Source organism: Triticum aestivum, chromosome 3B (genome assembly GCF_018294505.1).
Source record: "Triticum aestivum cultivar Chinese Spring chromosome 3B, IWGSC CS RefSeq v2.1, whole genome shotgun sequence".
Lineage (NCBI taxonomy): Eukaryota > Viridiplantae > Streptophyta > Magnoliopsida > Poales > Poaceae > Triticum > Triticum aestivum.
In genome coordinates this window covers 421,500,222-421,516,981 of record NC_057801.1, presented here as the reverse complement: position 1 = coordinate 421,516,981, position 16,760 = coordinate 421,500,222, and positions in this window count along the sequence as shown.

Here is a 16,760-nt window from a genome sequence, read left to right as displayed (position 1 = left end):
ACCATCAAAGTAAGGACCTCTACGGTGGTAATTTCCCTCGCTAGACGCCATACTCTCCTAAGTTGTGAAACCAAGGCTATGACCACCAAAGCTATGGAAATCAAGGCAAATGGAGACCAAAGCTCTAATACCACTTGTAGGATCGAAAGCATGTCTAGGGGGGGGGTGATTAGACTACTTGGCCAAATAAAGACTTAACCTTTTCCCAATTTTAGTACTTGGCAGATTTTAGCAACATAGCACAAGTCAAGCAATCTCAATGCAATTCAAGCAAGTATGCAAAGAGTATATGAGCAGCGGAAAGTAAAGCATGCAAATTGCAAGAAAGTAAATGGGGGGAGTTTGGATGGAGCAAACGCAATGTCAACACGGAGATTTTTGGCGTGGTTCCAATAGGTGGTGCTATCATAGATCCACGTTGATGGAGACTTCAACCCACGGAGGGTAACGGTTGCGCGAGTCCACAGAGGGCTCCACCCACAAAGGGTCCACAAAGAAGTGACCTTGTCTATCCCATCATGTCCATCAGCCACGAAGGACTTGCCTCACTAGGGTAGATCTTCACGAAGTAGGCGATCTCCTTGCCCTTACAAACTCCTTGGTTCAACTCCACAATCTTGACAGAGATTCCCAAGTGACACCTAACCAATCTAGGAGACACCACTCTCCAAAAGGTAATAGATGGTGTGTTGTTGATGAACTCCTTGCTCTTGTGCTTCAAGTGATAGTCTCCCCAACACTCAACTCTCTCACACAGATTTGGCTATGGTGGAAAGATGATTTGTTCTGATGGCTCTCTCCATGAATGAAGAGTGGGTGGAGGGGTATATATAGCCTCCACACAAAATCTAACCGTTACACACAGATTCCCAAGCTCGATGGGACCGAATCAGCAAACTCGGTCAGACCGATCCAGGTAAAAATGTGAACGTTAGGATTTTTGGTGGGACCATATAGTCATCTCGGTGGGACCGATTTGCTAGGTGAGGGCATAACATAATCTTGGTGTGACCGAGCGCATAAACTCGGTGGGACCGATTTCAGCAATACGTACACAGAGGGTTGGCCAGGCAAACTCGGTGGGACCGATTCGCTCACTTTGGTGGGACCAAAGTGTTACGAAAAGGAAACAGGGAGTTTGCAATGCAGACTTGGTAGGACTGATTTGCTCATTTTGGTGAGACCGAAATGTTACAAAAAGGAAACAGAGAGTTTGCAATCCCATCTCAGTGAGACCGAGATCCCTATCGGTGAGACCGAAGTAACTAGGGTTTATGGCAGTGGCTATGTCATATGAAACTCGGTGGTGCCGGATAGATCAAATCGGTGGGGCCGAATTTGACTTTAGGTTTAGGACATATGTGGAAATGAGAAAGTGGTTGAGGGTTTTGGAGCATATCACTAAGCATTTTGAGCAAGTAAGCCATTAAGCAACACCTCATCCCCTTTTAATAGTATTGGCTTTCCTTTGGACTGAATGTGATCTTGGATCACTAAAATGAAAATGTAGAGACTTGAGCTTGTTGCCAATATATGTCCTTTGCATTTTGAGGGGTCCACATCTCTAGTCGATGCCATGCCAATCATTGAACTTTCTGAAATGATTATCTGGAAATAGCATTAGTTCAATGAACTATATGTTGTTAAGAATTACCCAAACCACCTAGGGATTAGTTGAACTTTCATGAATGCTACCTAGCATAATCTTGATCATGCCATCTAATCATGGCATGAATATTAAGACACAAATGATTCAAAGCAATAGTCTATAATTTGACATAAAGACATCAATACTCAGGCATCCCAACAAACAATCATGTCTTTCAAAATATCAATGCTAAAGAACGTTATCCCTACAAAATCATATAGCCTTGTCATGCTCCATCTTCTTAACACAAAGTATTTATCATGCACAACCCCGATGACAAGCCGAGCAATTGGTTCATAGTTCTTAATGCCCTCTAGCTTTTTCAATGCCCACGCAATACAGAGCGCAAGCCATGGATATAGCACTATGGGTGTTACATAATACGGTGGTAGAGATTAATATGGAGAAGACAAAAAAGGAGAAGGTCTCGCATCGATGAGGCTAATCGATTTGCTATGGAGATGCCCATCAATTGATGTCAATGCGAGGAGTGGGGATTGCCATGCAACTAATGCATTAAGAGCTATAAGTGTATGAAAGATCAAACTGAAAACTAAGTGGGTGTGCATCCAACTTGCTTACTCATGAAGACCTTGGGCATTTGAGGAAGCCCGTCATCAGAATATACTAGCCAAGTTCTATAATGAAAATTTCCCACTAGCATATGAAAGCGACAACATAGGAGACTCTCTATATGAAAAACATGGTGCTACTTTGAAGCACAAGTGTGGAAAAGGATAGTAACGTTGCCCCTTCTCTCCTTTTCTCTCCTTTTTTGCTTTTTTGTTTTCTTCTTTTCTTCTTCTTTTTTATTTTTATTTTTTTGTTGGGCTCTTTTTGGCCTCTTATTTTTTCGTCCAGAGTCTCATCCCGACTTGTGGGGGAATCATAGTCTCCTTCATCCTTTCTTCACTAGGGCAATGCTCTAATAATGATGATCATCAAACTTTATTTACTTACAACTCGATACTAGAACAAAATATGGCTCTATATGAATGCCTCTGGCGGTGTACCAGGATGTGCAATGATCTAGCATAGCAAAGATATCAAAAAAGGACAAGCCATGAAAATATCATGCTAGCTATCTTACGATCATGCAAAGCAATATGGCAATGAATACTCAAGTCATGTATATGATGATGGTGGAAGTTGCATGTCAATATATCTCGGAATGGCTATGGTAATGCCATGATAGGTAGCTATGGTAGCTATTTTGTGGAAGATATAGGGAGGCTTATGTGTGATAGAGTATATCATATCACTGGGTTTGGATGCACTAGCGAAGTTTGCACCGGCTCTCGTGGTGAGATAGGGAAATGTATGGTACCAAAGAGGCTAGCAAATTGCAGAAAGGTAAGAGTGCATATAATCCATGGACTCACATTAATTAGTCATAAAGAACTCACATACTTATTGTGGAAGTTTATTAGCCCTCGAAGCAAAGTACTACTACGCATGACCCTAGGGGGATAGATTGGTAGGAAAAGACCATCGCTCATCCCCAGCCGCCACTCACAAGGAAGACAATCAATAATAAATCATGCTCCCACTTCTTAGCACAACGACAGACTATACGTGCATATGCTTCAGGAATCACAAACCTCAACACCAATATTCTTAATAAACCACAATAATTCACTAGTACCCACCACATATTATCATCTCTATATCGCAAAACTATTGCAAGGAATCAAACATATCATATTCAGTGATCTACAAGTTTTATGTAGGATTTTATGACTAACCATGTGAATGACCAATTCCCATTGACTCTCTAAATAGATATAAGTGAAGCAAGAGAGTTTAATTCTTTATAGAAAAGATTTGTCTATGCTCTAACAAATATAAGTGAATCAAAAGAGCTTTCTACAAATGGCAGTTTTCTATGTGTAGAGAAACAAGCAATCCAAACTTCAAATGATATAAGTGAAGCACATGAAGCATTCCATAAAGCCACACACAAAAGATATAAGTGAAGTGAAAAGAGCATTCTTTAAATCAACCAAGGACTATCTCATACCAGCATGGTGCATAAAAGAAAAAGGAAAAATAAACACAAAAGAAGCTCCAAAAATTTACGCATATCATGTGAACAAAACAAAAACCAAAACATACCAATAATTGTTGAAGAAAGATGGGATGCCTTCTGGGGCATCCCAAAGATTAGACGCTTGAGTCTCCTTGAATATTTACATGGAGTGCCTTGGGCATCCCCAAGATTGAACTCTTGCCTCTCCTTATTCTCCTCATATCGATACCTCCTCGGTCTTTGAACGCTTCATCCACACAAAACTTAACCAAACTTTTTATTAGCGGGATTAGTACATATAACATCAAATCCCATCATGTACTGCTGTAACATTATTGTATAATTACAACCAATCATTACCCATTGTATGTTGTGACAATTCTATGGCCCCAAGTCAAAGGAGGCTCAACAAGATTTCAAACATACACAAATAATGAAACTATAACTGCAATCTGTGAAAACATGTCAATCTGTAAAGATGTAGATGGTACATATACTTCTGTAACTCAAGCAATTCCGAAAAATTAGGAAAAAAGTAAAAATTGTATAGCAGTATTGTGCAAAACTTTCAGAAACTTTTGACGTACCGGTATTTTTTTAGATTCACGCACTACAACAAAAGTTTCTGTGTTTGCACTGCACATACCAAACAAGTAATCTAATCATCCTAAAGGCAAATCTTGGCACAATGACTTTTTAGAGAAACTTCCATGAAAAATTCTAAATTGTTTCCATGAGCATGAACACAAGTTTTCAAGGCCGACCCTCACTTCTCCAATGCAAAACCTTCCAATCGCTTCTCTTTTTGGAAAGTTTCTAGGTTCCCCTCTATATTTTTTTGTTTTTAAACTTTTTAAAAGCACACAACAACATAAATTGACTCTCTAAAACTTCCAGGTTGTCTCCTTGGTAGCACTTTCTTTAAAGCCATTAAGCTAGGCATAAAGTGCTCGAGTAATTGATCCACCCAAATCCAAAGGTATATCAAAGCCAATTTTAATTAACAATGATTTGTAGTTTAGTATTGAGCACAAAGTAATATATATCATGCAACAACAAAGTCTAACTCTCTTCCTATGCATCGACATGTCATAAAAGAACAATTCATGGGCATGAAGCAAAGGCCAATGCATAGTATAAACAGTTTCTTGCAATTTTATAGTATTGGAAACATAGAATGGTGGAGATGTAGTTCCTCCCTCATAATAATTGCAAGTAGGAGCACCAAGCACATGCATATTATATTCATCAAAATCATCATGTGTAGTAGTAAAACGCAACCCATCAATATAATCTGTAATAAGCGCAAATTTCTCTGATATAGTGTAGTTGGGAGAATTCAAAAAAAATAATAGGACTATCGTGTGTGAGTGCAATAGCAACAATTTCTTTCATAACATAAGAAACTATAGAAAGTTCATCTCCATAAGCATAATTCATATTGGCATCTTGGCCACAAGCATAGCAAGCATCAATTTCATCAAAAAGGGATATTTCAAATGAATCCAAGGGATCACAGCAATCATCATAGAATTCATCCTTTGGTAAGCACGAAGGGAAATTAAACAATGTATGCGTTGAAGAGTTACTATCATTAGAAGGTGGGAACGGGTAGCTAATCCGCCATTCCTTCTTTTGTTCTTTGCTCTGCTCCTCATCTTTTTGATCCAATGAGCTCACAGCGTCATCAATTTCTTCTTCCATAGATTCCTGCAAAATATCTGTCACTTCTTGGACAACGGAGACTTTCTCAATAAAATCATTAATATTGACATTATATTTATAATTCTCATAGCAATATTTCAGTATAGCAGAATTTTCAGATCTGTAAACAACATCATCACAATCTTCATACTTTTCAAACAAAGATTCAATTTCGTAAGAACCCTTAAAAGCAACAAACCCTTCTATTCGTTCCACATCATAGTAATCATATATACCATTAGCATAAGAATCCAAGGTTTCATTATCATTAAATTCACATGAAAAGGGAAGGTGTGGAGCCTTCATCCTAGAGCAACAAGTATAATCATATCTCAAGCATAGATCCCAACCATACCAATGCAACATTTCAATTTGATACCATAAGAGTTTCCCTGTTTGAGTCAAGCGATAATCCCTAAATTATTCATGTCGATCCAATGTGTCTCCCATTATCAAGTTGGGGTTTTCTCAGGATTATCAAAGTAGTGTTTAATATTTTCCACATAATGAGCATCGAGGGTTTTAGGAGGTTCCCATCTTAGTGAGTAGCAAGTATACCTAATTTTTTTGGTATTTCATGTTCCATATCCATAACTAAAGATAGATAACAACTTAGAATAGAAAATAAAATCTACTTAGTCATAAAGTAAACAAGCACACACGAGAATATTCAACCCACGCTATTGCTCCCCGACAACGGCGCCATGGTCTTGATAACCCACAAATATAGGGGATCAATTGTAACCTTTGTTGATAAGTAAGAGTGTCAAACCCAACGAGGAACTAAAGGTAGAATTTATATTCCCGTTAAGTTCTATCGACCATCGATACAACTCTACATGCACTTAACATTGGCTTTACCTAGAACAAGTATGAAACTATTTCGTAGGTGTGATAGGATAGGTTTGCAAGAATAAAACTAGATGTACTTAGCGATAATAAAACTATGAGTAAATTGCAAGATAATAAATCTAGGTGTTTAGTAGAGAGCTTTTTGTAACACAAGAAAGTTATTTGTCCCTAGGCAATCGATGAGTAGATCGGTAATCATTATTGCAATTTTATATGAGGGAGAGGCATGAGCTAACATACTTTCTCTACTTGGATCATATGCACTTATGATTGGAACTCTAGCAAGCATCCGCAACTACTAAAGATCATTAAGGTAAACCCAACCATAGCATTAAGTATGTATTCCTCTTTACTCCCATACGCAACAACCCCCTTACTCGGGTGTAAGCTTCTGTCACTCTAGCCACCTACCATAAGCGAATCATGAATGTATTGCAACACCCTACAACAGGAATCCCTCACGCTTGCACGGTACAGAGAGCACCATACGACAACATCTATAATAAAACATACAACTCAAACCAATTATGATCATCAATCAACCCATAGGACAAAACATATCTACTTAAACATCATAGGATAGCCACATATCATTGGATAATAATATATAGTGTTGAGAACCATGTTTAGGTAGAGATTACAGTGGGGAGAAGAGGTGTGACACCGCTGCATAGAGGGGGAGAGAGTTGGTGATGACAGCAGCGAAGTTGTTGGTGTAGAACGCAGTCACGATGATTGCCCCGACAGCATTCCGGCGCCATCGGGAGAGAGGGGGAGAGAGCCCCCTCCTCCTTCTTCTTCCTTGACCTCCCCATTGATGGGAGGAGGGTTTCCCCTCTGGTCCATGGACTCCATGGCAGTGGAGAGGCGGGAGCCCCTCCGGGATTGGATCTATCTCTCAGTTTCTCTTTTGTTCCGCGTTCCTACCTTCTAGCCTTTCACCGTTTCTTAAATTCCTGGAGATCCGTATATCCGATTGGGTTGTTAACACGATTTTTGTCCCGATATAAGCTTCCTTGCGGCCAAAGGATACCTACAACTGACCTACGGGGTGGCCACAAGCTTGCCAGGTGCGCCCTGGGTGGGGGGTGGAGTGAGGGAGCCCTGGACTATGGGGTCCTCGGGGAGCCGACCTATGTGACATGGGCCGGACTGATGGGCCATGAATATATGAGATAGAAGGACCTCCCCCGTGTCCAGATGGGACTCTCCTTTGCATGGATGGAAAGCTTGGCGCTCGGATCATGTATCTTCCTTTCTCTGTAACCGACTCTGTACAATCCTAGATCCCTCCGGTGTCTATATAAACCGGAGGGTTTAGTCCATAGAGGAGAAGACAATCATACAGACTAGACATCTAGGTTTTAGCCATTACGATCTCGAGGTAGATCAACTCTTGTAACCCCTATACTCATCAAAGTCAATCAAGTAGGAAGTAGGGTATTACCTCCATTAGGAGGGCCCGAACCTGGGTAAACATCGTGTCCCCTGCCTTCTTGTTACCTTCAATCCTTAGAAGCACAGTTCGGGACCCCCTACCCGAGATCTGCCGGTTTTGACACCGACATTGGTGCTTTCATTGAGAGTTCCTCTGTGCCCTCGACAGAAGGATTGATGGCTTGCCTTATCATCAAGGATAACATCATTTCTGGAGAAGCCCTAGCTTTAGGGCAAACCCTCTGGCTCGACAGCTTCACCATGGGCACTCGCGCGACCATTAAGCCACAAGCAGCCCAATTCATCGCCAAAAATCGCCTCCGCGTCGGCCCTGAATACTCCAACAAGATGGATCCAGCAGATGTTTCGGCCTAAAACAAACTGCTGGATCGCATCGCCGCCCTAGGGGTCGCAACTGACTATGATCGGATTGGGCTTAAAACCAATCAGAGAGAAATCAGATCTCCGCCGATCACCCATCATGTGGCAATCGTGGAGGAACAAGCTGACAATGACTCTTCTCCTACGTTCAGAACAAAGTATGTTCGGGTTTCTGAGCTTGGAGAACCGGACTCCCGTCTTCTAGAAGACACTTCTTGTCCTCCGAACATGAAGTCAGGCGTAGAGCCTAAAAATGCACCGGATGCTCTGGAGCCCAGGCCTGTAACCTCCGAAATTCTTCAGAATCCAGACTTCTCAATGGGACAGGGCTCGGATTTGAACCCGCCCACCCACCACAAGCAATATTCCCCAAGCAACTCCGGTCCTCCGGACATATGCGAGTTAATTTATGTGCGGCAACAGCCTCAGGAAACAGTCCACCACTTCTGGGCTAGATTTCTACTTGTTAAAAACATGGTCAAGGATTGCTGCGACAACGACGCAATCTCGGTATTTTGCAACAATTGCACCGATGAGGGAATCCTGAATGCCCGCAACTGCCGTCGTGTACTACACTTTGCCGACTTGGCACACATAGTATAGAAGTACTGCACAATGGAAAGCGCCTGGAAAACCTAGACAACCCACTCGGAGCCACATGCCTTTAGGCCATCCCCCGGGCGGGCAAAGATGATACACCCCCGCGGAGCACCCAATCATCATCCCGTGGATAAGAAAATTAAACATGTTAAAGGGAATAAAACTGTCCTCGAGGAATGGCTCGACAAGCCCTGTAAAATTCACATGTCGCCGGACGACGAGCCAATGCATAGCCTTCCAGCATATTGGATACTCTGACAGGTGGCCAAGAGCGGCGAGGATATCCTCACCAACAACACTCTAGAGAACTACTCTTCGGAGGACAATCATCCCAAAATATTCACGATCTTCGAGACCTTTTCTTCAAATAATCGACGCAAAAGGGTACTACACGACCTCGCCGAAGTCTGCCGCGTGGCAACAGTAAATCTTTGGAATGACACGGTGATCACTTTCAATGCCGATGATGAACCAAGAGCCCGCTTGGTCCGGGCACCAGCCGCTTTGGTCCTAAACCCAATCATAGACGGTTTTCGGCTCACTAAAGTGCTCATGGACGGCGGTAGCGGATTGAATCTCATTACGAGGACACGCTCAACAAAATGCAAATGGACAAGAGTCGCATTGAGCAAAGTAACACAACCTTTCACGGTATTATCCCTAGGCGAGAAGCCAAATGCTCGGGAAAAATCAAACTCGACGTGGTATTCGACATGCCGGAGAACTATAGGTCCTAGGAGTTACTCTTCCATGTGGCACCATTCAGCAGCGGGTATCATGCTTTGCTAGGGCGAGACGTGTTCACGTGCTTCCAAGCCATACCACATTACTAGTATATGAAGCTCAAAATGCCCGGGCCCAATAGAATTATCACTATCACCAGTGATCCGGACATAGCACTCCGCGCTGAAAACAAAACTGCCTCTCTAGCCCTTGAGGCTTTATCCGAGGCCCTCACGGCCGAGGAATTGACCTCTCTACGTTCTACAGTAGATAGGGACGATGTAATCCTCGACAAGAGACCCAAATCTACTTCCTTCAAGCCAACATACGAAATAGTCAAATTTCAGGTCCACCCGACGGACCCCAAGAAAAGAGCTTCCATTGGGGCACAACTGGATCCGATGGTGGACGCCGCGTTATGCGCATTCCTGCATGAGAACTGGGACATTTTGCCTGGCACCCTTCGGATATGCCAGTTATCCCACAAAGACTGGCCGAGCATAGTCTCAATATACTGAAAGGATACAAACCAGTCAAACAAACTCTGCGCCGATTCTCCGAACCCAAACGACAGGCTATGGGGGGGGGAGCTAGCCAAGCTACTCGAAGCCGGGTTTATCAGAGAGATCAAACATCCGGATTGGCTAGAAAACCTGGTCATGGTACCTAAGAAGGATCAATCCTGGCGCTTGTGTGTCCATTTCAAAGACCTAAACAAGGCTTGCCCTAAGGACCCCTTCCCACTACCTCGAATCGACCAGATTATTGATGCAACCGTAGGGAACGATTCTTGTGCTTCCTTGATGCATATTCTGGATATCATCAAATTAAGAAGAAAGAATATGACCAAGCCGCAACAGCATTCATCACTCCGCATGGGCCCTTCTGCTTCAACACTATGCCTTTCGGGCTCAAGAACACCGGCGTAACCTACCAACGCATGATTCGAACATGCCTGGAAAAACAGATCGGCAAAACTATGGAGGCATATGTAGATGACGTAGTCATCAAAACCAAACATGTCGATTCATTGGTGGAGGACTTGCGCCTTACATTCGACAACCTCTGAGCATATGACATATGTCTCAATCCGGAAAAATGCGTTTTTGGCGTTCCAGCCGGAAAACTGCATGGGTTTATCGTCTCCAATAGAGGAATCAAAGCAAACCCCGCTAAAATCCAAGCCTTGTCATAGTTGGCAACACCAACAGACCTCAAGCAGGTCCAAAAATTAGCTGGGTGCATGGCAGTTTAAAGCCGTTTTATCTCCAGACTAGAGGAAAAGGCGTTGCCAGTATATCGCTTGCTACGCCGCACTGACCGCTCCATGTGGACGAATGCTGCCATAGCCGGACTGGAAGAAATAAAGGCTTTGTTAGCGAGTAACCCAATCCTGGCCGCACCAAGCGTCGGTGAACCGATGCTTCTCTACATATCTGCAACTCACCACGTGGTGAGTGCGGTGCTCGTCCTCGAACGAGAGGAGGAGGGACATAAATTCCCACTTCAAAAACCAATATATTATGTATCAATAGTCCTTACACCATGCAAATCCCGATACCCGCATTATCAAAAGATAACATATGCAGTCTTTATGGCATCCCGCAAGCTGCGGCACTACTTTCAAGAGTGCTCCATCATGATGGCTTTCGAAGTACCACTTAACGATATTATAAACAATCAGGAGGCCACCGGCCAGATTGCCAAATGGGCCATCGAGCTCTTACCATTTGAAATAACTTACAAGCCACGCCGAGCTATCAAATCTCAGGTGTTGGCTGACTTCGTTGCTGAACGGACAGAGGCCGAACTCCCTAAAGAATACTGCACATATCCCAACTGGGTGATGCACTTAGACGTATCTAAAATGTTAGCTGGATTGGGGGCTGGTGTCGTCTTGACATCCCCCACAGGAGACACAATCCGTTATGTGCTCCAAATACTGTATACAGACTCTAACAATGCAGCCGAATACGAGGCCCTACTGCATAGTCTCCGAACCACTGTCTCCATGGGCATACAACACCTCGAAGTACACGGGGATTCAAACCTTGCAATATCTCAGATAAATGGAGACTTTGATGGAAAAGATTTGAAGATGGCGGCCTATCGTAAAGCCATACTCAAATTTTCAGCTCGGTTTGAAGGGCTCGAGTTTCGTCATGCGGCTCAAGAGAGTAATCAAGCTGCAGACATACTTGTCCGAATGGGCGCTAAACGCGACCCCGTCCCACCTAACACCTTCTTGGAGAGGCTCTTCAAGCCATCCGTAGTACGGAAGGACGATAGCGGCAACATAGTTCTAGAGCCAATCATACCCCCAGATTCCAAACACAGCTCCGATATCGCCGAGGGTTCGAGCACCGAGATAACAACATCGACCCACGAAATCATGGCTGTAATTGCCCCATGGACCGAACCTTTCCTCGCCTACCTTACTAGGAATGAGCTCCTTGATGATCAGACAGAGCCCATCGCATCGTTTGATGCTCGAAGGCGTACAAAGTCCATGAGGGGGAACTGTACAAGAAAAGTACCATCGGAGTGCTCCAAAGGTGTATCTCTGAAGAAGAAGGACGACAACTCTTGGCTGAAATACACGCCGGTCTTGGTGGCCATCATGCCGTAGCTCGGGCCCTTGTAAGTAAGGCCTTCCGTATGGGTTTCTTTTGGCCCACGACCCGATCAGATGCACAGGACCTCGTACAACATTGTGTTGGACGTCAGCTCTTTGCCAATCAAAGCCATATGCCGCCCACAGCCTTACGAACAATCCCCATTACTTGGCCTTTTGCGGTATGGGGGCTAGACATGGTTGGACCCCTTAAAGGGGGAAGCCATAAGAAGAAATATTTACTGGTCATGGTTGACAAGTTCACTAAGTGGATAGAAGTCAAACCAGTCAAAATGGCCGAAGCCGGACTGGTTATAGACTTCATATCCTATGTGGTACACTATTATGGTGTCCCGCACAATGTTATTACTGACAACAGCTCTAACTTTACAACCAATGAGGTGAAAACCTGGTGTGCTAATTTGGGCATCAAGCTCGATTACGCCTCCGTATATCATCCTCAGACAAACGGTCAGGTCGAACGGGCTAACGGCTTGATAATGAGCGGCATCGAACCCAGACTAGTGCGATCTCTACGAGAATCAGACAAGCACTGGGTTGAAGAACTCGATTCTGTACTCTGGGGGCTGCATACTACGCCCAATCGCACGATTGGATATACACCTTTTTTCATGGTGTACGACACTGAGGCAGTATTGCCTTATGACATTATTCATGACTCATCTCGAGTGCGCATGTATGAAGAGAGAGAGGCCGAGCTCGATCGACAGGATGATCTAGACGACTTGGAGGAGGAGCGCAACATCGCGAAGGCCCGTTCCGCATTTTACCAACAGCAAGCTCGACGATATCAAAGCAGGGAAGTACGGGCAAAGCCTTTTAATGTCGGTGAACTCGTCCTGCGCCTACCAGAGAAGAAAAAGGACAAGCTCAAGCCCAAATGGGAGGGTCTCTTCATCATAGATGAAGTTCTCACCGTAGGAGCCTATAGCCTTCGCAACGCTTCGGATAATCTTTTGCAACCAAACCCTTGGAACGCTGCTCGGCTCCGAAGATTCTACACCTAATTCTTTTCGTCTTTTCTTTTCTCCCTCTCACCCTTTTTTCTCTCTTTTTTGTTTTTGTACGACTTCTTCCAGTGTTCGGATAAAACGCACACTCGAGGGATATACATCATTAAATGTACATACCCCATGATACATAGGGGCTTCTTTTCACAAAAGCTTATTACGATTATTATTTTGGAGCATCAAGCTCACCGTATATATGTGTTGTCTACTCATATGTGTCTTGTCTTTGCCATTATATGCACCTTTATGACTTAAGTTTTTGCCAAGCTGGGTTACCTAGCTCCTGTGCTTATGCCCTACGAACCTGCTTGTTCGGCTAGGGCATAAAGGGAGCACCTCTACGATTGTTATAGCCGGGTTATCCGGACGTGTACCTCAGATGGGTGAAGACGATAGCTAGCGTTCTTAACGGAATAATCGGTCGGCGGACAAGAGACGAACTGCCCTCGTTGCAATATACGCCCCGAAATTATAATGTGTACTGTGATTTCTCGCATCACTACTTATGCATGCGCAAAAACTCATGCAGGCCCAGGGAAAGGAACCCTTAACAGAACTATTCTCTCTGGAAGATGTTTCTTATGATCAAAGGTAATATAACATAACTCCCCGAATACAACTTGTCTGTTTAAGCAACTATGACCGGACTGCCTAGTTTCCGAACATGCCTTGGTGTTTACTAAGGGTATAAATATCCGAAAACACTCCAAACCTCGGGTTCTAGAGGTCGAAGCGGAAAGTCTGCCATGACAATCGTTTTACAATTCGTCTGGAGATAAGTTTTTTGATAAAGTACTGTTGGGGAACACGGTAATTTCAAAAAATTTCCTACGATCATGCAAGATCTATATATGTGATGCATAGCAACGAGAGGGGAGAGTGTTGTCTACGTACCCTCTTAGACCGAAAGCGGAAGCGTTATGACAACGCGGTTGATGTAGTCGTACGTCTTCATGATTCGACCGATCCTAGCACCGAAGGTACGACACCTAGATGATCTGGACACGTTCAGCTTGGTGACATCCCACAAAATCTAGATCCAACTGAAGTCGAGAGAGAGTTCCGTCAGCACGACAACGTGCTGATGGTGACGATGAAGTTACCGGCGCAGGGCTTCGCCTAAGCACTACGACGATATGACCGAGGTGGAAATCTATGGAGGTGGGCACCGCACACGGCTGAAACAATTGTCAACTTGTGTGTCCTAGGGGTGCCCCCTCCCCCGTATATAAAGGAGCAAGGGGAGGGGGCCGGCGGCCTCATAGGGTGCGCCTGTCAGCGTTCTGGGAATGGGGGTCCCCAGACTTGCCTGCCTGCGGCCTGCAGCATGGCTCAAGGGGTGGCCCAGTACGGCCCATGTTCATCAACTCAAGCTCAAGACCCTTGCGAGGGGCCAAGCCTCGTGGGGCGGACAACGCAAGGATTCCTCAGGAATGGCCTCACCAGGCCGGCTCATGAGGAGGCAGAGAGATCAAGGCAGGGGTACCTCGCGAGGTGCTCGTGACGCAAGCCATGAAGGTCGAGATCAGGCGGGCGCCAGGCGGGCGCCGACCTGCACAGAGTCCTTGTTTCCTCTTTGGTGCAAAGGGGGCAAGCGCAGGCGTGGAGTACCGAGGCGTCAAGCAAAGGTTACCATCCCAGTGCAACGAGACCAAGACCAACTGTCGTGGGAACGATTCCGACAATAATAAGGTATAGGGTAACAGAGCATGATCTATCGAGATGCATATGGGTGACACAGTGGTTTTAGTGAGTTTGGGCCTCTCACGGTGGAGATAACAACCCTACGTCTCGTGCTCCAGAGAGGCTTTGTTTTATCTGAGTATATATCCGGAGATTACAATGTGTGTGTGAGAGAGAGGAACGGATCCCCATGCCTGAGCTAAGTCCTGAGACTAATGGTGAAAAGAGAGAGAGGTGGAAGAAGAGAGCCCCCCAAGTCTAGTGGTGGGGGTGGCTTATATAGAGTGCGCCACCCCCTCACCTCCTATGTTACAAAGTGGGGGCATGAATGCCATAATGCCAGCCCACTACCAAGCCCTCACCATGAGAATGATGTCGACTGCTTTGTTGCCTGCTGGTCTTCGTAAATCCGAGTGAGTCGTACGGTCGAGTGGTGAACTGTCATTCGAGTGGATGGTATACTGCTTGGTCGAGTGGATAGTATGCTGCTTGTCTGAGTGGATAGTATGTCTGTATGAAATTTATCTGGACCCACATGTTGTGTGGACCCCATGCTTTATGATACTTCGACCCTTTATGGGCCTACCTGTTATGTGTATCCCCAACATTATCCCCCGAATCGATTGTGATTTTGCAGAACGAGTTTGTGAAAGACACAACTTGGCCCGAGTGATTATGGAAATACTCAGTACCTGTCATCGTACTTTCAGACAACCAAGGTTCAAACAAAATCTCAATGGATTCCGGTACTGCGCTTCCGACTGATCTGGGGTAAGTGCCCGCGAGGAGCAACTTGGTGACATTCGATCATCTCTCGGAAGAGGTTAACTCGTGATCAGAATATGGATGTCTCATTAAATCCAGGCAAAAAGAACGACGCATGGACTGCTCTCTCGGTGAGATGCCATTCTTATCCCGGAGGAACGTCAATACGAGTCGGCTCTAGATCCAAACTTATGAGTTTCACGCTTTGAGTCCTAGAAGAAGGCTCAAAACAGGTCCACGGAGGAGCCTTAAACTCACCTTATAGCAATTTTTTTGGAGTGATTTGTAGCTGGTCCTGCATCGAGTAACTGATTACTCGGAATTTCTTCACGCCTGAAACGTGTCTTTTCTTGTTGTTTGGCCGTCACTCGGACCAGGTGAACTGTACCGAGTGGATACCATTCCAGTGGGGGCACACTGAGTGCACCCACTGGGTGTAGTTCCCGAGACTGCAGTCGATTGCGGGCAGTCGGCGGGAGTCTTAGAGTCTATCTTTTTGTTGTTGTTTGGCAGTCACTCGGACCGGGCGGACCGTTCCGAGTGGATACCAACAGTCGGCGGGAGTCTTAGAGCCTGTCTTTTTTGTTGTTGTTCATCACTCGGACTGGTCAGGCCATACCGAGTGGAGATTACTCCAGTGGCGGCACGCTTAGTGCACCCACTGGGTGTAGTCCCCGAGACCGCCATCGACTGCGGGCAGTCGGCGGGGGTCTGAGAGAACTAAAACTCTTTTTAGCTGGTAATGATCGAACTTGTTCTTCTCTCGGATTGGTTTCTATTTGCTTGATACAGCTTCTGAAGAGGAATCAACAGTCGACCAGTTGGATTATCCTTGAGCAGCATTGATCAGCTCATCAGCAAGGCCCTCGGCAATGGTCTTGACGTTCCTGTCTCAGCTCAACAGCAAGGCACTCAGCAATGGTCTTGATGTTCCTGAGTGTGGCTCACCTTGGCGACATGCTCAATCTCATCCTTCTTCTTGATGGTACAACTCTGAAGTGGTGGTCGTGGCCGACCCGCACTTTGCTAAGCCCCCGAGTGGGAGGATTGCTCACCACTCGGTAAGATTTTTCAAACTTAGGCGAGTACTGGACTGCAGCTAAGCCTCTGAGTGGGAGGATCGCTCACCACTCGGTAGGATTTTTTCAAACTTAGGCGAGTACTGGACTGCAGCTAAGCCTCTGAGTGGGAGGATCGCTCACCACTCGGTAGGATTTTTTCAAACTTAGGCGAGTACTGGACTGCAGCTAAGCCCTCGAGTGGGAGGATTGCTCAACACTCGGTAGGATTTTT